Source organism: Cupressus sempervirens, chromosome 3, assembly GCF_028749045.1.
Source record: "Cupressus sempervirens isolate cs-2001-9-10 chromosome 3, ASM2874904v1, whole genome shotgun sequence".
Classification (NCBI taxonomy): Eukaryota; Viridiplantae; Streptophyta; class Pinopsida; order Cupressales; family Cupressaceae; genus Cupressus; species Cupressus sempervirens.
In genome coordinates, this window is record NC_143120.1 from 541912079 (window position 1) to 541935765 (window position 23687).

The 23687-nt window shown below is 36.2% G+C and overlaps 1 protein-coding gene across 2 annotated transcripts in view; it reads right to left on the reverse strand.

Moving 5' to 3' along the window:
* LOC149567559 (Ribosomal L18p/L5e family protein) overlaps positions 1–12029 on the reverse strand; it is a 48933-nt gene extending 36904 nt beyond the window's left edge. Inside the window, exons 1-2 of one of the 2 annotated variants that reach the window (XM_089820772.1) lie at positions 11894–12029; positions 11553–11697 (exon numbers count right to left, since the gene is read on the reverse strand). The gene's annotated coding sequence lies outside the window, so the exon portion shown is untranslated. Of the gene's footprint in view, positions 1–11552; positions 11708–11893 lie in introns of both variants that reach the window. The other variant, XM_089820774.1, reaches the window with a different exon arrangement.
* Between the last annotated feature and the right edge of the window lie 11658 nt (positions 12030–23687).

The following is a 23687-nucleotide window of genomic DNA, read 5'->3' on the forward strand; positions in this document are numbered from 1 at the left end:
ACAAGGTGCCACGTGTCGCAAGGGCGCATTACCGCATTCACAATCAACTGTTGACTGTGAATGCAGTAATGCGCCTAGCTGCCACATAGTAGCAGGCCTCGAGTCGGAGGTGATGTGGTGGTCCAGTCAACAGATGATGTGGCAATGACTGGGCGGTCGGGCAGCAAATAAGAAGCTGACACGTGGCAATGATGTGTCAACCTATTAGAGGGTGCCATGTGGCGTCCAGTGGAAGATGGCGTGGCAGACGTTGACCAATAGCATTCTGCCACGTGGCACATGGAGTCAAACAAGTTTGACTCAGATTCATAGGTGAGGGAAAATAAAAGAGGAAAAGATGATTTTTTAAATATTTTTCTCAAAATCTCATACAAAATTTTTTAAATTCAAAAGGGGATAAAAGCTAAAGTTTTAAACTTTTAGAATTTTTAAATTTTTGAAAAATAAAATTCAAACCAAATACCCAGTAAGGGGCATGATTTTCAAACTAAGATTATGGGCATTTCTAATAAGCAAATATACTGATATTATATATCGCCGAAACCGAGAGAGAACGAACTTTCCGTTTCTGGAGTTTGCTTTTGCACAGGAAGCCATCTGCTCAGGTTATACAAGGTTTTGTCCCAGATTCTCAGCTTGCAACCACATTCGGGTATCGAAGTTCAAATTTGTTTTCTAGCAGGATGATGAGTTGAATGTGTGTAAAAGGCAGTAAAAACGCAGTTAGGGTCAAGTTTGGTCACCTCTAATACAGTTGAATCAAGATATTATCAGCATTTCATGATGCATTTCAAGTATTTTAATAACACAAGGGTTTTCATCATTGAGGAAGAGGTATTTCGGGTTTGTTACAAAACAATGATGAATGAAGCCACTTAATGTATGGATGTCGATGAAAGTGTTTGGGATGAGCTTCTCAAGGTAATATATTATTTCAAATTCTTATGATTTAAAGTATAAGCTATCTTATATAGTATTTACTCAAAAACTAATTCATTGATTATGCCAACATGCAACGAAAAGATTTCAAAAATGCGAAAGTTTATAAGAGGCAGTCGTTTCAATACTTCAATGAGTTAGCCTACATTGTGGGCAATGACATAGCTGAAGGGACAGCAGCTGCAACAGCGCATGACAATGAAGAAGGCAACCTTATGGATGAGGCGGCAGATCTAGATGATGATGGGGACTTTAATACAACAATGGACAATGCTACTGATTTGGATAATGACATGAATCCTTCCAATCAATCTAGTGCAACTGGCAAACAATTTTTGTCACCAACAACATCAAGGAAGGTAAAGAGAAAGAAGGCCAGCATGGCTGGTTCCATGGATCTTATATCTAATGCTATCTATTCTTTAAACGCTGGTCTCAAGGAAACTCAAAATATCAGAATGGATGAAGGGCACTTAGATTCACTTTATGATAAAGTGTATGATGCCCTCAAAGTTATAGCTGATCTCAATGAAGATAACTTGCTACAGGCTTATGATAGCTTTTTGCTTAAAAGCGCAAGAGCCAAAGGGTTCTTAAGAATGACTAAAGGGGAAAGAGCGAGATATGTACAACTAAAGTTTGGGGGACTATAGATTGAGCATGGATTAAAACTCTTGAGACTATTTTAACATTTTGTGTGAATATCTTGACATGACAGCGCTAGATTCACTGTCGCAGAAAACCACTTTTCAATGTTTTAACAATCGTATTGCATTAAAGTGATGACTTATAATTATCATATTCATATTTTATGTGTTGTTGTCTTTAACAATATCAATTTCTTATATAGTTATTTATTTTGTCTATGAATGTGCTTTTTATTTTATAGTTGGTTGGATTGTAGTCGGGTTTCATTCCTATGATAGCATATCCATTTTGGTTGGTATTTTATGTGCTTTTATTTTGTCTATGAATGTGCACAATATGTGTCCTTTTCAATCCTCTCTTTCATTTGGCTTTAATTTTTTGACTATTGTGTTAACATGATGAACAAATATACAATGTTTTATATTGCATGTTATTTTTCATTCTTAGTGCAGTCCGTTGTTTTTGGGTGTATCTCTATCTAGTTGCATATGTTTTCAACGATTTCTTGTACAAGACTTGTATACTTGAATATAATGCACTACTATAAAGTTTCACAGCTCCATATCTTATGCTATTTGAAATAGCTCAATTGGGTTATAAGTCAATTTGTAATATAATCTGCCAAATGTTAAATCTTTTGAAATAACCCTGACAGGTTATTGCTTTCTCCAGCACCAAAAATAACTCTTTATTCTTCAAACAATCGAGCTCTGATACCACTGAAATAACCCGGATGGATTATCGACTCTTTAAGCACCAAAAACTTGAACTTCAATGATTAGGCATTTCGTCAAACAGTTAGCACCCAAACTGGTTACAAACTTCAAGAGTTTTAAAGACCTTCTAAGGTAACCCTCGCTAATTAAATGACACCATTACTAACATTGGATCTGTGCTACTCTGATCTTGAAGGCGAAACACATAGAATGGGCAGGCTAAAATATTTCCTTCATTTAAGGAAAAAGGAGATGTTTTCTAGCAACACTGATAATCACGAAGACATATGAGGATGCAAGGGCGAAGTCGGGCATCATCATCCTAATGTCTCCACAGCTTTGGCTATCCACCATCGCATAGCCTTGAGAGTGACAGGTCAACTTCCGTGATGAAGGGTGCTGCTACCTGCTCCCGCAAACATACACATGCAGAGGAGTCACTCGGTGCTGTCAAATATCATCATCAAAGCTATGCTCTCATATGCCCGAGTCCAAGCCTGAGACCTCCACCAAGAATACTACCGCCGGCTCCCTTATTCATACACAAATATCAGCGGTCTGAGATTGTATGAGGTGGTTTACTAGTTGATCAATTCATGGGCAAAAACCAATAGCATGGACCTACAAGATGTCATACAAGGGAGACTTCCATTCAGTAATCCCACCATATTCAAAGAGATGAATGTCAAGGTAGGTTCTCTGGCCACGAAGCTTGGGGATCATATCGGACCCGTGAGTGCAAAAGCGGACAAAAGAAGATTTTCGGGGTCAGATTCTGTGCAAGCTGTGTTATCCAACATGATCCAGATCCGAATCCCTGCGGCTACGAATATGCCAATTCTGGTTTCACATATTAAAAACGCCACCACTGTCCATCTTGTTTGAAGTAAAGCACTGATCACTCATGTAATTCGGTTCTCACCCCACAGGATGGCAAGAAAACCGCTCTGATACCACTGAAATAACCCTGACAGGTTATTGCTTTCTCCAGCACCAAAAATAACTCTTTATTCTTCAAACAATCGAGCTCTGATACCACTGAAATATCCCCGATAGGATATTCGCCTCTTAAACACCAAAATACTAAAACTTCAATGATTTGACATTGCGTCAAACAATTAGCAAATCAAGCTCTGACCACCCGTTAAACTTCGACAAACACCTATTACTTGGCAAACAAACTCAACCCGAAAGAAGGTGCTGCTTTGTGCAAGTTTGTTGTTTTAGAGTTTTGAGTAATGTTAAAAGTAAATATGCAAACCACAACGGATATGCTGAATACTGAGATTAAGTGAATCAGGCTGCAATAAATTGTTCTTGATGGCCAATTTGCAATAAGGGATCATCATTCTATTATCTAAAACTTCAATCATCAACTCTAATTTCTTTACAAATTACATTTTCAAATATAAGAACCTGATTCCACGTCTCTATCAATCCCCTTTAACTTCTGGCAGCGAAACCTAGGAGATCACAGTCTGAGAAGAAAGTCTCCACAGCCAACCAAGAAGAATGCCCTTATAGCCAATTGCATTCAGTATGCCATGCCCTCAGTTGATAATATAAGATGATCAGCTTCAGCAATCAACTGACCCGAAATGACAGCTCTCCAAGGCGATTTGATGATAGATCATCTCCCGCTATGTATAAGACTGCCTCCACGATATGCCTAAAGTGCGTGGCCCGGCTATTGCACATAAATCGGATAAAGCTGCCCTTGTGGTATTGGTTATAACTCTGTCTTCGGCAGAGATGTTAAAAGCTGAAGTCTTCTATCAATTAACTCGTCCCACCTTCGGCTTGGTATAGGATAACGTCTGCCACCTGCAGTCCAATGAATCACGACCTCCGGTTTGCGGTAACAGACCTAGCAAATATTTGAGACAGTGGTTGCGCAAGACCAAAGGAAACTTATGCAATGCAAAGGCTCCACCGTCAACAGCTACAACGATATCACGCGGAACTTCTGATACAGTTGCCACCGTGAGGAGTTCTGTTACTGCGCGAAAGTGTTATCAGAACCCGAGGTTTGAAGTCGCACCAGTTTATACAGTCGTTGTTAGTACATACACCCGTGTGAAAGTCCCTTCTCTGTTAATTGCGTATGCCTCACTCCGCTCGGAAATGCCTTTCCCAAACTGGTGATGGGCGCTGAAGGTTAGGATTGTGGCTTAAATATTTGCTTGCCCGCCTTCATGGAACTCGGTGATAATATTTGCTCGCCCGTCTTCATGGAACTCGTCGGCCAGCTCTTTCATTGGGAATCCAGATCTTGGATTCCAAAATTCCCAGAATCTTCAGCTCACTCCACTAGCGATCTTCAATGTTCAGGGAGGAAGTCTGATTTCAGAATGCTTTGGGGAATTCTCTTGAACTCTGCAATAATTTATGGAAACATTGATTAGCTCTATCCTTGTTGATCAACTAATGAATAAGGATTTACTTGACGCTAATAGATTCCACCCTCGTTGATCCTTCAATGAACCGTGATGTCGGAACCACAAAATTGGCCTTAAGCCACAAATGATGCCCTGATGAAATGACTGCAGCGTCACCTCCAATCTGCAATAATTCGGATGATATTTCACACCCTCAAAATCGCGTACCAATTGAGAGTTATCGTTCTCAATGGCCAACTGTGTCAATTGTCGAAACCCTAGGTTCCACAATGCACCTGTGATTGAATCACAATCTGAAAACAAGATAGATAACACAACTGCCTGATTCGAATGGAGCCCCGGGGTGCCTATTTATTCTTTTCTCCATCCTCTCCAGAGACTTCTAGAACCCTTTTTGATCTTATCCCTCGAGTGACTTTATTAAATACTCCAAGTAACTTTATTAAATACTAAAGTCACTTTATTAAATACAAGGTCATCTTTTAATATTTATTTATTTAATTAAAATAACTAATTAGTCGTCCTTGGACAACCATTAATTAAATTAATTAAATGGACTGCCACCTGAAAATTGGGGACATGACATCTTTACTATGTGTATGTGTATAATATTAATGGTTCCCTATCCTAATTAAAAATTATTATCATAATATTCATCTATCTAATGTAATATTTGAAATTGCAATAATTATAATAGGTTGATGGCTATGTTGAATGTGCCAAGGTGTCACTGTGGTGTCTGTGCTTATTAAAGACATCAAACACCCCAACTAATCCCGGACGTCAATTTTGGTGTTGCTCAAATGGAAAAACGGTGGTTAATATATTTTTGTTTAAAAATATTGTATCAAGTTTGACACTGTAAGAACTAAAGAAGATTTGGTGTTGTAGGGGAATAATGGATGCGAACACTTTCACTGGGTCAAGGATGCCCCAACTACAACTATACAATGTAACGAGGAAATTGAGTGCAAGTTATGTAAGGCTTGAGAGTTGGATAGGGCCATGGTTGCTTCTATGACGAAGGCAAAAACTATCTTTCTACGATGCTTTCTTTGAATTATGCTTGGACTTCTTTGCTGGGATCATATGCGAAAATGTGCATAAACTTATGATTGTGTAGAGATTGACTTCTTCGTTTGAACCATAATTGGACCGTATATGGCTAACTGTTCAGATATGACTTCAATTGAAACTTGTTTATGGGTTCCGTCACATTGGACAAATGTTTTGTAATGTCACGATGTTATGTGTTTTTGTATGATAAATATTAATAATAAAATTAACATGCTATTTCATTTATCACTTGTTTTTGTATGATCAATATAAATATAAAAATGAACTTTTTTTTTGTTTATTAGAGTTTTTGTATGATAAAATGTCAAAGAATAAAATTTAGCTTAAATTTATAACTTGGAAAAATTAACCTTATTCATAAATTAAATAAAAAATTAATATTTAATAAATAATAAAAAAATTAATGAATAGAAAAAATAAAATAAATATTCAAATTTAATAAATAAATATATTTAAATTTATGAAAAAATGAAAAAATTTTAAATTCCAATTTTATGAACTAAACGCGGAAGATGTATCTTCCCACTCATCTTCCAAGTTAACCAAACAGGACATCTTTTTTTCAAAAACTTGATTTTGAAATTCAAAACCAAGTTTTGAATCAAAACCCAATTTTGCTAATTCTGCGAAACAAACAGGCCTTAAAATAATGTGTTCTAAATTTGATTATAAGACTAAAGGTGAAGTCTCCAATGGCTCATTTGGCAATCACTTACATATGAAACTAACATTTGCACAATTGGCAAGACAATAAATGCCCACCCAGTTCATGTAGCAATGTTTGACCTAAAAAGTTCACTAACAAAATGCAATGTTCATGTTTTCTTTGACAAAACTATGCACGAGATCTATAGTCTTCCCACATTCTTCGTGCTATCTCATCTCAGAATTTTCCCCAATCATCTCAATCTCGCTGAGTCATTCCATACGTCTCAAGTATTGGTACATTTATCGCATTGCGATCATCATCCTCTTCAATTTCTATTTCAAGTGGAACATCGTCCTCTATTGTAATGTAGTTGTGTAGAATGCAACATGCTAAAACAGTCCTAGTTTGTGTCATGATTTGATAAGATGTTGCATGCCTCAAGATAGGAAAACGTTGCTTCAAAATCCCAAATGTACGCTCAATTATATTCCTAAGCGAGGAGTGCCGGTGGTTATATAACTCCTGTGGAGTGTTTATTGGAATTCGCTCTTGAAAACTCCTTTAGGTGATAACGTGTAGACCAAAAAGGGGCAAGAAATCCTAGTACATTGGATATCCAGCATCCACTAAATAATTTTTTCCTACAAAAATGCACAAGTTGGGTTACTTTTATAATCATTACTTCATTTATCATAAATGTCACTATATAGCCATATAAAAGATGACATATCGGGGGGGGGGGACTACTAGCGGATCTGATCTTGAGAGAGTTGAAGCAAGAACACGACTATCTGCAGCAGACCCTTCCCAACCAGCAAGAACGTATTGAAACTTATAATCAAATGAACACACACCCAAAACATTTTGTGACAAGAGCCATTTTCTATCATGATATTTAGCTTGTATATCCACATCAACAGTAACCGGTATATGGGATCCATCAATTGCTCCAATACAATCCTATAATAACCACTAGGATGTTCAAATGTGCAACAATATGATTAAATATAAAACAAACATGTGGCACTAGGCAATTTACCTTGAAGTATGGATCAAAACAATCCTTCGCAACAATCTCTGCAGGAGTGTTAGGACCAGGGGATTCCAAATAATCAACATGGAGACTTAAGATACCCTTCAACACCCTATGGAAATATCGACTAACTGTCTCTCCTGAGTGACCAAAGTTGTGAGCTATCTTATGATTCCTCAAATTGTGGCCAAGGGTATGGAGTAACATCACTAGTTGTTCCTCTACTGTCATGTTTAGTGTATCTTCAATGCTTCCTTTTTGCCTTAGAATATTGGCTAGTTTAAAGAAAGCTCCTCTGCTCAAACGAATTTGATCATGACAATCTGTCTCATTGGAGTGGACAATTCTCTTATAAAAGGGAATTTCATCTCTTTGGCGCTTACGCCTCTCTCTTCTACCTTCTTGTGCAAATTTTGTTATGACTACTGCAAGGTAGGCAAGAATAGCAGCAAGAACACGAATAAGCCTACTCTTCCTAACAACAACTGCTTGGATTCTTATATCTTTAATAGGAGCCATCAATAACCTGAAAATAAGTAAAAAATGATATCAAAGAGATTTAAACTGCTCTAGACATTAGGTACATCCAATAAACCTATAAGGTCCTAGACAAGACCTTTCTTCTTTAATCAGCAACAACAGCCTTGCTTTAAAGAGATGAAGGTGAAAAACTTGAGATCAGATGCAAGGGAGTTTGAGTCAATTATGAATGAAGGTGACACATTGACTTGTTGCTTCTTGGAAGAATGAAGAAGGTTATTTCTTGGATAGATGAATGGCAAAAGATTCCTTATATATCGCCCTCTAAGGATACATCTAATCTTGATCCCGAGGGTCACTTTATGGAGAAGAGGTTATACATAAATGAGTAGCAGCAAAAAGAAGACAGCAGCAGCAAAAAAAAGCCAATATTGATGTCCTGCAGTTACAATACAGTTACAGGCAACCAGGAGCAACCAAAAGTATTTATTGAATATTTTCTCTTACTACCACCATAAAAGAAAAAGAAAAAAACATGGATTGATACATAACAAAATCAAGCGCATATAAACACAAGACTAGGACCTCACCTCCTAATCCTAACAAGAATTATAAGATTAGTAATTATTTATCTGATTGCCATCAAGCAATCATACCTGGGATTAGTGAGGAAACAAGGTAGGGAGATGCAACAGTATCGGTTCCTTCAATTAAATGGCCCATTAGAATTTGATATACTTGTGGGTCAAGGGGTCCAACTATCTTGGATGGTCATTCCACACTCTTGGGGATTTAGTTGTGGGGGCCAGTCTCCGATCATCCTACTGTGCTTTCCTATCAAATTCCTAATGTGGTCAGCTTTTAGAAATATGCTATGAAATGGCTCCAATGCATTTAGAATGCTTTGTTTTAAATAGGAACTATTCTCTATCATAATGCTTGATGTTGATTAATTATAATTTTCTCCAAGTTTACTTGCTGTCATGCAATTTATTCATAGAATACTCTTTGTAAATAAGTCGTATTGCTGGAATCCTTATTTTTGGGCAATAATTTATAACTTTTCCCTGGACAGTTTTTTCCCCATATTTGTTCACTTCATTGTGGTCAACAAATTTCTACACTTTCCCACTACTTTCCTTTATGGGATACTTAATGTCTTACGGTTGCACTTATGGACATCCTTGACAAGATTTGGGGATGTTTACATAGAACCCTATCCAATTGCACCTTCTGTTTGTCTGCCAACTTACTATCCCTACTCCCTACACATAAATATTTGCAGAGAAAAATAGCAAAAAACAATAGCTGTTATGTTTACCTTATTCTCTTAAAAGGGCACATCCTCTTTTTTCTTTTATTAACAATTTTACAAAGAAAAAACATTAGTTTTCATATCACAGCTTTTGAGCATTTCCCTGAAGGTTGTGGGGCTATCATTTACTATCTCCAAATTCTATGTAACCTAAAAAGTTAAAAATGATATCCTATAGGGAATCTCTTATCCAATTGGACTCCCACATCCATCCAGACCTGCATCTGTAAAGTAATCCAAATCAATTGTTTTTCCTTGTTCCCAAGTCCAATATATGGTTGTATCTCTTTTTCATTTTATTACAAACTTTTAATTTAAAAAAGAACATTTGGTTTGCATCATCTCATTTGCTTCTTGCTGTTGTATTTGTTCTTTTCTACTTCTAGCTCATATAATTAATTCAAATACCTACACTATTACTGCTGATAACTACCATCTGACCCATATGGAACAATTAAACTTATGCAACTATTAAGTTCAACATACAACTAAAAATCTGACAAGTGATAACACCCATTTTCACAAACTGATCAAAAGTGGTGCAAACCATCGGGGTATCCACAAAACTGACATGCAATGCAAATCCACTAACTAGGATTATTCAGAAATAACATGCAATGGTATCCCTCTTGTAAACATCCAAATCTTCACGAAATTGTCATGGAAAAACATGCAACTCCAACCCTCAAAATATGGCAAGGTCATTGTGCATTAAATGAAGCAAAACATGGCAAATATTGAAAACCAGGTCAGATTGAAATAATATCCTAGTTCGGGACATTTCACTCTGTTACTGACCTTTGTTTCTAGTTGTAGAATGGCAGGAAAGAAATTTAGATTTACAATGCAAGAAAATGCACATCCTTCTAGGCTCTATTCAGATTGCCGAGAAGAATCTGTGGTATATTGCCAGCACCTCTAGATGTTATAAGGCAGAAGAAGACCATTAAACACGGTTTACATGCAGCTATACAGGTAGTGTGCTTACCAACTAAATATAAACAGAATGCCCAACTTTCATGCATAAAAGTAGGTTTTTGTGATGTGAACACTAGTACTTATTTTCATGCTGCACTGCTTTCATGGCTCGACAAGATGCTACTATTTTCTGTACTCTCATTTGAGGAATACCATATCAATCTTCTTATAGTGGAGTGAACTGAACTATGTAGTAAATGCAACACTTATTCACTTCAGATCAACAGAAATTCTATGCATCAAAAAATGTTTAAATGTTATTTATCTTGCTATTAAAATAACCCGCCCAGAAATAACATGAAAAAGATCAAGAGGAATGAACAGAAAAGTTGAAATTTGTAAAACAGTTGAGCACAAAAACAAGGAGATTTTGTACCTCCCATTATAATCAATGTTCTAGTTATCCCAAAGCTGCCACAAAGCCATGAGTAGCAATTATTATAATTGCAGATGCAAAGCCAAGGAAAGGTTGAGCTAAATAAGCTGCTTTCGCCCACTGAATTTTTATCAATCAACTTAGAAAGATGAAATAATAGAAATCTAACGATCATCAATCAACTATTTGCAAGTATAACAAGCTAGCATGCCAAGAGAACTGAGAGTATATAAAATTTAAATTCACTTAATTGTGTCCAAGGTGTCGATGGTGAAGAAATCACATAAAATATTAAAAGATGAAAGTTAAAATGTCAGTCTGCAGTGTACAAGCAGAAAGCAAATACCTAATAGGACTATAACAGAAAAATCCAGGTGTTGACTTTTACCTGACAATCAAATTCCATTTGGCACAGTCCACAGTTCTAGAGCAAATAGACACTAAACATTTCTTTCACAATTCATCAATGATAAAAGAACAAAGTAAAGCAATAACTATCACATATCAAACACATTTATCCACTAAAAGGATCGTGTCCTGACACTCACGTCATACAATTATAGGCAACCAGGAACAGCCAAAAATAATTATATAGATATTTCCTCTTATTTATCTACCATAAAGATAAATAACTATCAATGTATTGATACATAGACACGGATCCACAAAGAAGTCTATCAGTCTTTCCACGGAAATGTGATAAAAAAGCGGAAAAACCTCCATTTCACTGCAAATAAAGATCTGAATCAACCATATTTTAACCCCTCTAACAACTTGCCCTGAATCGGCACAACAATATATTTGAAAAGAAAAACCCAGCAATTAAAATGCCTGCAAAATGAGCCAACTAATTCACGGTACCCTATTATGTACACCATTCCAAGAAATCATCAAACAACAATATTTAAAAAGAGGAATATAATGCTAAGAAAGGGATTGTACCTGTAATGCTCCAGACAAGGGCGAATGAATTTCAGGAAGAAGACTGCGGATATTTCAGAGAATGGCGGATGAAATTCCAAATACTGCTAGGCAATGTAAGACTGCGTGCAAATACTTTTGGGCTTCTTTAATCCGCCTCTTCCATCTTGCAAATACTTACAAAAATTAATAATGCCCTTCAAATACCCGTAAACATCAACAACGCCAAGCAAATACCCGCAAAAATCAACAATGCCAACCAAATGCCCGCTAAAATATATGATCTCGGGTTTCATAAAAGCATGGAACAAAATCAAAAGCTTCATTGAAATGAAAGAAGCGGAGAATGTTGAAACCCTAACCAGAGCTGGATAATGGAGCCGAAAACACACTTTGTTAAGCCGCTGAACATTTGCACGGGAGAGAAGATGCCATGAATAAAATCCCAAACACGTGGGGCGCAAGCGCCAAATTCCTGCTGACAAATAGAATATTATAGTGGTAAGCTAAATTAAATTATAGAATATAGTCAGTATATTATTAAATTATATAACTGTAATGATATATATTAATTAAAATAGTAAAAGAATATATAAATAAATATTATAGTATTATGGTAAATTAAAATTCAATGACATCGTAAAGAAATTTATAAGATCAAAGATATTTATGAATTAATTATATATAAGATATAGATAAAATTATATAATTTTTTTTTTAAAAGTTAAATTGATTAATTTTAATGATGAAATTGTTTGATATATCTTGTTTAAGCGATAAATTCATCTAATTGAAGAAGTGGACAATATTCTTAAGCTTAAATCTAATGCATAAAAATAAATAAACATAAATTAATTTAAAAATAACATTTATGCTTTAAAAAAACCAAACACACTTATCATACCTCCTTTGACAGTGTCTGCCACATTATTTTCACCACCAGCCATAAACACATTAAATTAGTTTGCTTCTAAAATTGTGAACTTCTAATACATATGATATGTAAGTGTTTTGTTTTTTATTTTGATAATTAGTTTAATATTTTTAACTTTTAATTATAATTATATTGATTTTAATTTTAACATTTTCTAAACTCAAATTTAAATTAATTAATTATAATTACCAAGAAATTTAATTTTCTATTAAAATCAAATTTAAACTTCGGATTTAAGGAAAGTTATAAATAAATATAATTACAGAAATAGTTCTATATTAACTTTCAAAATTTAGTGATTTTCATTTTTTAAATCAAAATTAAAATAAATTCAATTAAATGGTAATTAAATTAATTGCAATAATGGAGTCAAAATTAGAGAAAGTTTTTAAAACTTGCAACTTAATTTTTTTAAAAATTTATTTTTAATTCAAAATTCGATATAACATTTAAACACATATTAATTTAGTTTCTTCACAAATCATTTATATTTATTATTGATTTCTTGAATTTTTCATCATTACATTATCAAAATCAAATTATCAAAAATACTTATTAATTAATTCACATTACATTTTTAACATCAATGTATTAATTCGTCAAAATTACTTAATATCCAATCATTTTTGTAAAAAATCATCTTCTTGCACATACATTTAACACTTTATACTATTAAAAATTCCTAATGTGTTTCACCTATAATGTAAGACAGGGACTTAAGCTCTCCTAGAGCTCGACAAAGCTAAACAATTTGAACTTTATTAAAATTGATACAAAATTAGTATTATGTATTTTAAAGTATAAATTAAAAATATCAATATAATAAAAATTATATATAAAAATAAAAAATAAACAATAAATCTATTAAAAGCATTGGTTTAGATATGTCAAAATAAAAGAAACTAAATTCTAATTTAAACTTATATATAAATTAAAATTAAAATAAATATGAAATTAAGCTATATAAAAAATAATTTTTGGAAATTGACAATTTAAAAGAGTTAAAATGTCTATATTTGATTAAAATACCTATACTTATTAAAATATCTATATTTAATAGCATTTTACAAATTACAAAAATAAACATCAATTAAAAGAGATTGTCTTTTTAAAAAAAAGTTTGTCCACTAGTCACAAATGAGGAAAAAGTAAAATTGAAATTAATGCATTCATGAAGTGTTAGGAAAATGATTATTTTTTAATAAAATTTATCCACTTGTCACAAGAAAAGAAAAGATAAAGTTGCAATTAATGCTTGCATTAATAGAGGTGTTGGAAAAAATAGTTATATTTTTGTTGAAGAAAAATTAATTTTTTCATTGCCTTTTTTCTCATGAGCCAATAAGGTTTTCAAAAAATTGTATTTTTCAATTCCAAAAAATCATGCAAATTACAAAACCTTTTGCAAACATTACTATATGAATGAAATCTAAAATCTGATTGGTGCAGCTATTAATACAATGGACTAAGCGAAAGTATAAGTTACCTGTCGTAGGCAAGAACTAATAAATTACCTCTACAATAGCTCGTGTCAGAGAGCATGGACAAAACACATTGATTTTTAATGACGTCCAACACGTCATAAGTCTAAGGGATCCACATAAAACTCCTAGTCACTCTTAGGTGATTTCTCCAACTTGTCTCTTTTGTTATGGTGAAAATCTAAACCTCAAATTGAATTCTCAATTCCAGCTATCTAGAAGGAAGGCTAGAAACCTTATTTTGAGCAAAAATTAAGATACTGGAATTCTAATTCCATTTTGAAAATTTCGCCCAAAACACCAACTTTGTCAAAACCAGATTTTGGTTATCACAATTATAGACTAATTTGGCCAAACAAAACTCTTTAAAAGCAAGAGAGTGAAATTCTTAATTTTTTATATATACTTTAGTCTCATGGACGTTAAAATTTTATCTATCTATTTATATACGTTAATAATATTATCACATAATTCTGCATATATATACTTTAATAATGTTATCACAGTAAAAGGCAAGAGCCTACAACACAATGGTAAATTGTGAGCTTCTTATCGAAGAGGTCTTGTGTTCGAATCTACCCGTGCTTAATAAAATAATATTAATAATAATACATAATAATTAATCTTGACTTCGGCCTCTTACTGATCAAATATATATATATATATATATATCATAATGCAAATATAATTTTAATATTTCTTTAAAAAATCTATATTATTAATTTATTTAGGAAAAAAATTAAAATTAGAAAATGAAATAGAACAATAAAGCCAAATTTTGAAATATACTTTTCATATTTTAGAATTTGAAGTATTATGCTAAAAAATATAATCAATTAAAAATAGTTTTATTTTTCCTTATAAAATGTAACATGTATCACAGTTGCTAATTGTAAAACTAATATAGAAAGTCTATTTATTCTAAACAATCTTAATCATCCAAATTTATAGTTTTAATCTTGAGTGGAAATGCTAGATATTAATTTATTTTTATTATAAATTATTTTAAAATTAAATAATATAATGATACAATGATATATTAATATAATATATTGTTATCTATAAATATAATAATATTATTATAATAGTAACTTGTGAGCCTCTTATGTGGGAGGAAGATCTTGGGTTCGAATTCGCTTAAAACATAAAAATAATTAATTACAATAAATAACAATAATTAATCTAGGCTTCGGTTGTTTATCGATCAAAAATAATAATATTATTATTATTATAACATTACTATGTAAATGTAAATCAATTAGATGAGGATGATGGTGTGGGTGGTGCTCTGTGTTCCGAACTAGGTCATCTATGTTCGAATTCAAGATAGAGTAACTGAGAGGGGGGGTGAATCAATTACTAACAAAATTAATTCACAATTCCCTTAGATGTCTTAAAAATCTAGTTACTACTTTTACTCGGTAAACAAATGTTGTAACTCGATAAGATTAAATTATTACTTTTTCAAGCATTCATGCATGTAACTGAAAATAAAGTGAACACAAGATACACTAGATTTAACGTGGAAACCCAATATGGGAAAAACCACCAAGTAACTAGTCACCAATTTTTCACTCTTCTGAAGTGAGCCCTATTAGGAGCCAATCCTGTTAAAGGTTACAATACACACTGTTAGGTGTGACCTTATTAGAGGATTTAATCACCTTGTTAGGACTGGCCTTACTAGAGGTCTTTAGAACAATTCAACTGAACTGTCACCTTGTTAGAGGATTTACAAAATGGTTGTTAAACCAACTATGTTAAGAGATTTGATATCACTACTACAATGGTTAGAAAGCAACAATGAATTGACCTGAACAAGATGCAACTGAATTTGCCAGTTGCAAGTCTCTGTTCAGCATCATTAGATCCTCCTTGATCAAATATGGCTCTACTGCTCTTTAATGACCTTTGATCATCCTTCAAATCTGCTTCCACAACAATTAGTCTTCATATCACATTAATTCCACATTCTTCCACTTCATACTATTTAAAATTCGCAACTTGACTTCTTACTTATACCATTCAGATTGTCAAGTCGACCTATTTATATGTTACGTTTACCAAGGCTACAGATATTACTCTGAACAAATAAATGTTATTTCATAAGTCAATGAAATCCTTCATTGCCCGACCCTGCTCGATAAATATTGCTTCTGAAAATTTCCTGAGTTAACCATCTTGACTCAGTTAACATTGCAATATCCTTAAAATCCTTTGGCTACCGAGTTTGCTCGGTAAGAACTGCTTCTTCCAAATTACCTTTGATGACTAAGTGAACTCAGTAAGAACTGTTTCTGTCACATTTTCTTTGATTACCGAGTGAGCTCGGTAAGAACTAAACTTCTTTGATTACCTTGAAAGCTTGGTAATCAACTATCTACTCGGTAGACACTGTAGAACTATCTTTACTGACCTTTTGAGCTTGGTAGACACTATCCTTTACCTTGCTGACCTTCTGAGCTTGGTAGACACTGTCCTTTGTCTTGCTGACCTTCTGAGCTCGGTAGACACTGTCCTAATGACTGATATGACATTTGTGTGACATCAAAGACAACACACAATTGAAAAATTATATCCAACAATCTGTGCCCTAGCTTCATTTGTTCTTTGGTTCTCTACGTTGTGCAGGTGGGTTCTTGGTGTTTGCAGGGTTAGGCGTTGGGCAGCTCATCTTCCTATGTTTGGGGCCGACTGAGCGTTGGGAAGGCGAGTTTTGGTGGGTGCACGGGCTATTGCTTCCACTTGGTGCGATCTTTTGTTGCGTACGGGAAGAGGGGTGTCGCTGCCACTGGTGGCCTATTGACCCGCCGCCTCTTGTTTTCTGAGTTGAGTGGAAGGGAAGGACTACTAGTGAAGGGTTTGTTGGATTTTGACTTAAGGTGAGGGGCGAACTGCCTCTTCATCATCTTGGTGTGGATTTGTTGACCTCGCATTATGGTAGAATCCAAGGTTGAGAGGATTGGGAGGAGCTCTCACTTGGATTTTCGAGCAACAATAGGCTTGATGTCTTCAAATCAAGGGATGAAGACCTTTGATAATAACTTATTTGTGCAGAATTCTAGGAATGTTGGTTTGGAGCCATCTAATGGATCAAGGGTTACGAAGACTAATGGATGTCTCAAGAGGTGCAAAGAGATGCCAAAATTGGTTATCCCAGTTGCGATGATTGCTGAAGATGTTGAGTATTTTTCGCATCACTCATTATACTGCAAGTTTTTGGGGATGAGGGTTTCATTGCAATTTTTGGAGGTTTAGGCTTAGAAGACTTGGGAGCCGGAAGGGGAAATGGAGATTATGTTACTAGCAAACAATTATTTCATGGTTACCTTTAATTGCATTGCTAATCGCAATCAGGTATTTGAGGGGGGGCCTTATTTTTATAATAAGGTAGGGTTGTTTATCAAGCCATGGCATGCTGGATTTAACCCTGCAAAGGAACTTCCAAACCGTGTCCCAATGTGGGTTCGTTTACCACGCCTACCGGTGGAGTGCTGTCGAAAGGATGTGCTGCATCTTTTGGCCTCGGTGCTTGGTAACCCTATAGGAACGTCATCGCAAACCTTGGGCAAAAAGGTAATGACTTTTGCACGTATTTGTGTTGAAATTGATCTTAGTAGGTCTTTACCAGATGCAATAGAAATGTGTGTAGGCTCTTATTCTTGGGTGTAGCAATTAGACTATGAAACCCTCCCTTTTCGATGTCGGCTCTGCCAAGAATATGGCCATTTACAACAGAGGTGCCCAAGGTTCAAGACTAGGGAGACCCAACCTTCACAGCCTATAAGTAATCTTCCTATAACAGATAAGGAAAAGGGTATTTCTTCAGAGGAGGCTGGGACTTGTGATGGTTTTGTGCCGGTCAAGTCTCGAAATTAGAATAGGGGTTGAAAGAGGCCCTTTAATAAGAAGCATGATGATGGTAATTTCAACAGGCTTGAGGTTCTGGATGAGCTCAGCCAATAGGAAGTGAACCCGAGTTTGATCAACTTGGGTCAGGGACTTGCGAATTTAGTTCAGGATGATCTTGTAATTGAGGCTTCTATGGACCCACAAGGGGAGGACTGTCGACACTTGGAAATAGATCCGTAAAGGGGTATCTCTGAGGTGCAGGAACCCTTGGCCATTGTTACTATAGTAGGAGTGGATTCTTCGTCTATGGGGGGGGAATGGCTCAGACTTGACAACGAAGCTTAAGCCTCTGCCTAAATTGGGCATTATGCAGAAAGACATTAAGAAGGGTGGGGCAGTGAAATTTGTTAAACCTGGCAGAAAAAAGGATATGGAAAAGATTAAACTTGCTGGTGAGAATTTGGTAGAGTCAGGGGCTGTTAAGCCTTTGGATTCTATTTTTTCAAGCCCCTTGAAATGATTGTTCTGTCATGGACTGTTAAGGGCTTGAATAGCGGCCCTAGACAAAAAGCGGTTCATGAGTTAATCAAAAGGCAAAGTCCTGATGTCATTTTTTTGCAGGAAACTAAGTTATCTGTAGAGAATATGCAAGTTTTGACACCTAAGTTGTGGAGAAATGGGGAGAGTTAGAGTATTGGAGCTCAGGGAGCTTCAGGGGGTCTGGCTTGTTTATGGAATCCTAGAAGAATCCAACCTCTTTGGTGGATTTCCTCTAGGTCCTCTATGTCTATGGTTGCTACTAGCCTAGAGACAGGGGAAGTCATATTATTTTCCAATATTTATGCTCCTTCTGATTTTCAGGGCAAACAAGTTTTGTGGTCTCACATTAGATTGGTTCGTAGTATGGTGCCTTTCCATCCCTGGATTATGGCTGGGGATTTCAATGCTATTTGTGAGTTGGCTGAGAAGTGTGGTGGTAGTGGAAGGTTGGAGCCCTCTGCATTGCTTCTTAGAGACAATCAATACCTTGAATCTTGTTGATGTTAAACCTTGCAATGGTCGGTTTACTTGGAACAAACATCAGGTTGGTGAGTCTTGGATTGCAGAAAGGTTAGATCAATTTTTGGCTTCTTGTTACTGGGTCGGAGGGATGTGGTCTTCTTGCTTTGAGATCTTGGATTTGAGAGGACTGGACCACTGGCCTATTAAGTTGACTATAGTATCAACTCGAGCGCTTTGTAAGCCTTCTTTTAAGTTTCAACTCATGTGGTTACGGGATCCATCTCTGAATGATTTGGTTTCTATCTAGTGGAGGAGAGGGAGATCGGCTTATGGCACATCAATGTATGTCTTTGCTAAACTCCTTCAATATGTTAAATTTGAGCTTAAACAGTGGAACCATCTGTATTTTGGGAATGTTTTCCAAGAAAAGGTGTCAGCCCAAGCTGATCTGGATGACACTACTAGGAGAATTAGGGAGGAGGGGCTCACAGCTGATCTACTTCAGGTTGAGGCTCGGGCTGTGAAGTTGCTGGAAGAATGGGAACTACGAGAGAAATTGTATTGGAAACAAAAGGCTCGGATTGAGTGGCTTCAGGAAGGGGAAAAAAACACTTCTTTTTTCTTCAACTCTATGAAAGCTAGGCGCTAGGGCAATTCTATTACTGGATTGGTTAATGAAAGGGGTGACCAACTTTCTTCCTTCCTGGAAATTTCTAGTGAGGCAGTGCAGCATTTTGAGTCTCTCTTTCGAGAGGACTCGCAAGGGGGGTCTCCTGAAGAGGAGCAAATTCTTTCTTGTATCCCTTCTCTTGTCTCTGATAATATGAATCAACAACTCATGAGGGATATTTCGCTAGAAGAGCTTGAAGGGATTGTGTTTAATATAAAGAAGGGGAAAGCACCAGGTTCGGATGGTTTCCCAATTGAGTTTTTTCAAGAATTCTGGGAAATCATCAAATTTGATCTCCTAGTGGTGGTTCACGAGTCTCAATGCAATAAGCAGATGTTAAGGGCTCTCAATGCTACTTTTCTTGCTCTTATCCCCAAAATTGAGGGGGCTAACAGGTTGAGTCAATTTCAACCCATCTCTTTATACAATGTTATCTACAAAATTATTTCTAAACTTATGGCTGACAGGTTGAAGAAGGGGATTGTGGATTTGATCTCTGAAGAGCAAAGTGGTTTTATTGTTGATAGGCAAATTCTGGATGGGATTGTCATTGCAACTGAGGTAATTCACTCTATGGCCAGGTCAAAAGAAAAAGCAATGTTTATCAAACAAGACATGGCTAAGGCCTATGATAGAGTTAGTTGGTCCTTCCTTTGGCGGATTCTTAGTGCTTTGGCTTTGCGGAAGATTGGATTCAATGGGTTAGGAGTTGTGTTACCTCAGTTTCTTTTTCTGTGCTTATCAATGGGAGTCATTCTACGCTTTTTGGGGCTTCAAGGGGACTTCGTCAAGGAGACCCTCTCTCTCCTTATTTGTTTATTCTTTTGGCTGAAGGTTTGGGGAGATGGATTAAACAAAATGTGGAATTGGGTCTTATTCAAGGTTAGAAGTGGGGCGACACCTTACCTCCGCAAACTCACCTGCAATTTATGGATGATACTGCTTTGATGGGGATAGCCAATATGAGGGAGGCCTCTAATCTTCAAAGGGTCTTGCATGTGTACCTGGTTGCCTCTGGTCAACAGATTAATGAAGGAAAGTCTTCTATCTTCTTCTTCAACACTCCAGGCCCTATCTAGCATAGGATTGCCCAAACTTTGAGATTCCAAATCGAGAGTCTTCCATTGGTGTGTCTTGGTATTCCCATCTCGGTGAGTAGACTACCTAGAGAGTCTTGGCAGATTATTTTGGATAAATTTCAAGTGAAGGTTAATCACTAGACTCGCTGCTGGCTATCCTTTGTTGGTCGTGTTCAGTTGATTAAATCTATTGTGTAGGCTCTGTCCATTTATAGATGTATGCTCCAGGTTGCTCCTATGGGCTTTCTAAAGGATCTAGATTCTGTGGTGCGCCAATTTTTATGGGCTAGATGCTTGGGGACCTCCAAATGGAGTTTGGTTAGGTGGGAAGTGGTGTGTAGCCCGAAACAATATGGTGGATTAGGCTTGAGGTAGTTGGCTCTAACTGGGGAAGCTTTGGCTGCAAAACTTTATTGGCGATGGTGTAATGAGCAGGATAAGAGTTGGGCCAAGATTCTTTCTCAAAAGTATCTCCCTAGAACTTCCCCTCTCAATATCTCTCGGTACCCCCTTGTGGGAAAGGGATCTACGATTTGGGACACCCTTAAGAAAGGGGCCATGCTTATTAAGGATGGATTATTTAGGATTTGCAAGAGAGGGGAGGAGGCCCAATTCTGGTCAAATTCTTGGGATGGTTTTCCTCCCATCACTTCTCAGTTCCCCAATTTGGGGATTCTTTGTCAGTGGTTTCAAGAGGCTGGTTGGTCACGAGTGAGGGACTTTAAGTCCTTATTTTTCTATGGTCAGATGGAGATGGCAAAATGGAAGTCCCCAGATGAATGACCAGTTATTGGGTTATAGGATGAGTGTGATGTGCTACATAATATCCTCTCCAATCGAAGATGTTTCTCCCTTCAGGAAGATGACATGCTTGCTTGGTCTCCCAACCTAAGGAGATCTATACTGTTGCTTCTGGTTATAGCAAGTTGTTGTCTCATAAGTTGGTTGGGCTGAAAATGCAGTGGTGGAAACAGGTTTAGAATAAACTATCTTGGCCTAAATGTAATTGTTGTGTTTAGATGTTAGCTTGGAATAAGTGTTTGACCTGGGATAATATTCAGAAGAGAGGATTTCTTGGTCCTTCTATTTGTGTTATGTGTGGGGCTAATGAGGAGGATTCAACTCACCTATTCTTTCATTGCTCCTTTGTCATGCAGCTTTGGCACTTTTGGTGGGGAGTTTGGAATACTCCTTGTGTTCATGCTTCTTCCTTGATAGAGTTTTGGCAAAGAATGGGTTGACCCCCTTCTGTGGCACCTTTTCTTTAGGAGTTATGGCTTGTGGGGCCTATCTTCTTATTGTGGCAAATTTGGCTGGAGCATAATCGGCGAATTTTTTGTGGGGAGCAGAGGCTCATGCAACAAATCTGGCAAAGGATATTGGGCATGGTTCAAGAGACAATTGCAGCTAAGTGTGATGTGGAATTCCCTCTGGAGAAGAGAGATATAGAGTTGGTTGAAAGATTGGGGATTACCGGGTATTCTATGGCCTCGGTCAGGACTAAGAGAAGACATCGTGAGAAGCAAAAAATTGACAGGGTTGGCAAATGGAAAGCTCCCCCCCTTGGAGTTTTGAAGATCAATACTAATGGATCTTCAAGGGGTAATCTAGGTCCAGCCGGTATTGGTGGGATTGGTAGAGATTCTCGGGGCTCTGTGATCTTTATCCTTTCGATCTATGAAGGGGTTCAGACCATCAACTTGGTGGAAGGTCTGGCTATTCTTGTTGCTCTTGAGAGAGCTCATGCTTTAGGGTGGAGAAGGATAGTTTGTGAATCTGATTCCCAAGTCTTGATCAATCTACTTATTGAACAAAATGTTGTTGATGTTAGCTGGCAGTTGGCTAGGATTATGCAAAAATTTTTATGGATTAGCTCTTTGATGGAAATGGTGAACTTTGTCCATATTCCAAGGGAGTGGAATAGGGTTGTTGACTGTTTGGCAAAGTGGGCTTCTGAGCATGCGGAGGGATGGAGAATTGAGGAGTGGGAGTTAGTCCCTCAAGAGTGTCGTCGGGACTTAATGAGTATTTTGGATGTGGATGGGGTGGATAATGGTGACAGAGGATGGTGAGGTGTGTTTTTTTTCTATGTGGGGAGGTGCTTGGGCATTCTTGGGACCTTAGGTCCTTGCTTTCTTTGTAATATTGGTGCTTTCTAATCTTTAATAAAGTTTTTACCCTTTTTTTCAAAAAAAAAATTACTATGTAAATTATAATATAAAAATTATTAATTATATAAAATTGTTAATTTCTAAGATCACTACAAATGTAATAATGTTTTTCATTGTAACATTGTTATATGTAGTGCAGCTCTGCCTAGCAAAAATGATGAAAGCATCGACAAAAGCAGGACATTCGGGAAATTTCATCAAAATCAAGAAGAAAAAAAAAAAGTTCACTTGCGAATAACTCCAGATGCAGGCTTCCTAACTCAGCAAATCAATCTCAAATAATAGGGATGAGTGCTCTACAAGTTAAAAATCATTTTGATGTACTCTCAGTGATCTAGGAGGAACAACAAAATTGTAAAACATCATAAAGGACTAGTGGTTTTGAAACCCTAATCAGGCTTCATGCAAAGCAAAATGCAGTTATTATCAAAAATTAGAAGAGTAACGAAGAAGATGGTTGGAAATTAGTTAGAAATAGAAAGTATAGAAAGCATGACAATGAAAAGTCAATCTCAAAATCGAACACCAAGAAAGAAGGCTTGGATCAGTGATTGAATAACCAAGAAACCTTTTTCAAGAAAACCAAATATATCATCGGCGGAGGTAAACAAGATAAGCCTATCCCTATTCTTAATAAGCAGAGCACTTATATGATATCTCGACCTATAAAGATCTCAGAACCTAATAATATACCCCTAGGATCTTCCAAACCCTATCCCATCTAGTCTAAAGCCCTAGTAGAAAAGCAAAAATCATTTATGTATGTACTAAAAAACCTCATAGATAGATCAACTAAGAAGGTAACAAAGACGCCCCAAACATATGTTTATATTCCCCCACATAGGGAAAAGCAGCTTGAAGCAAATAAGCAGATTGAATTTACAAACCCTCATCAAAGAAAAACAAACAATGTTGAAAACATTGAAACTATTATCATTAGCAACGAATACAATGAAGCAAAATGGCA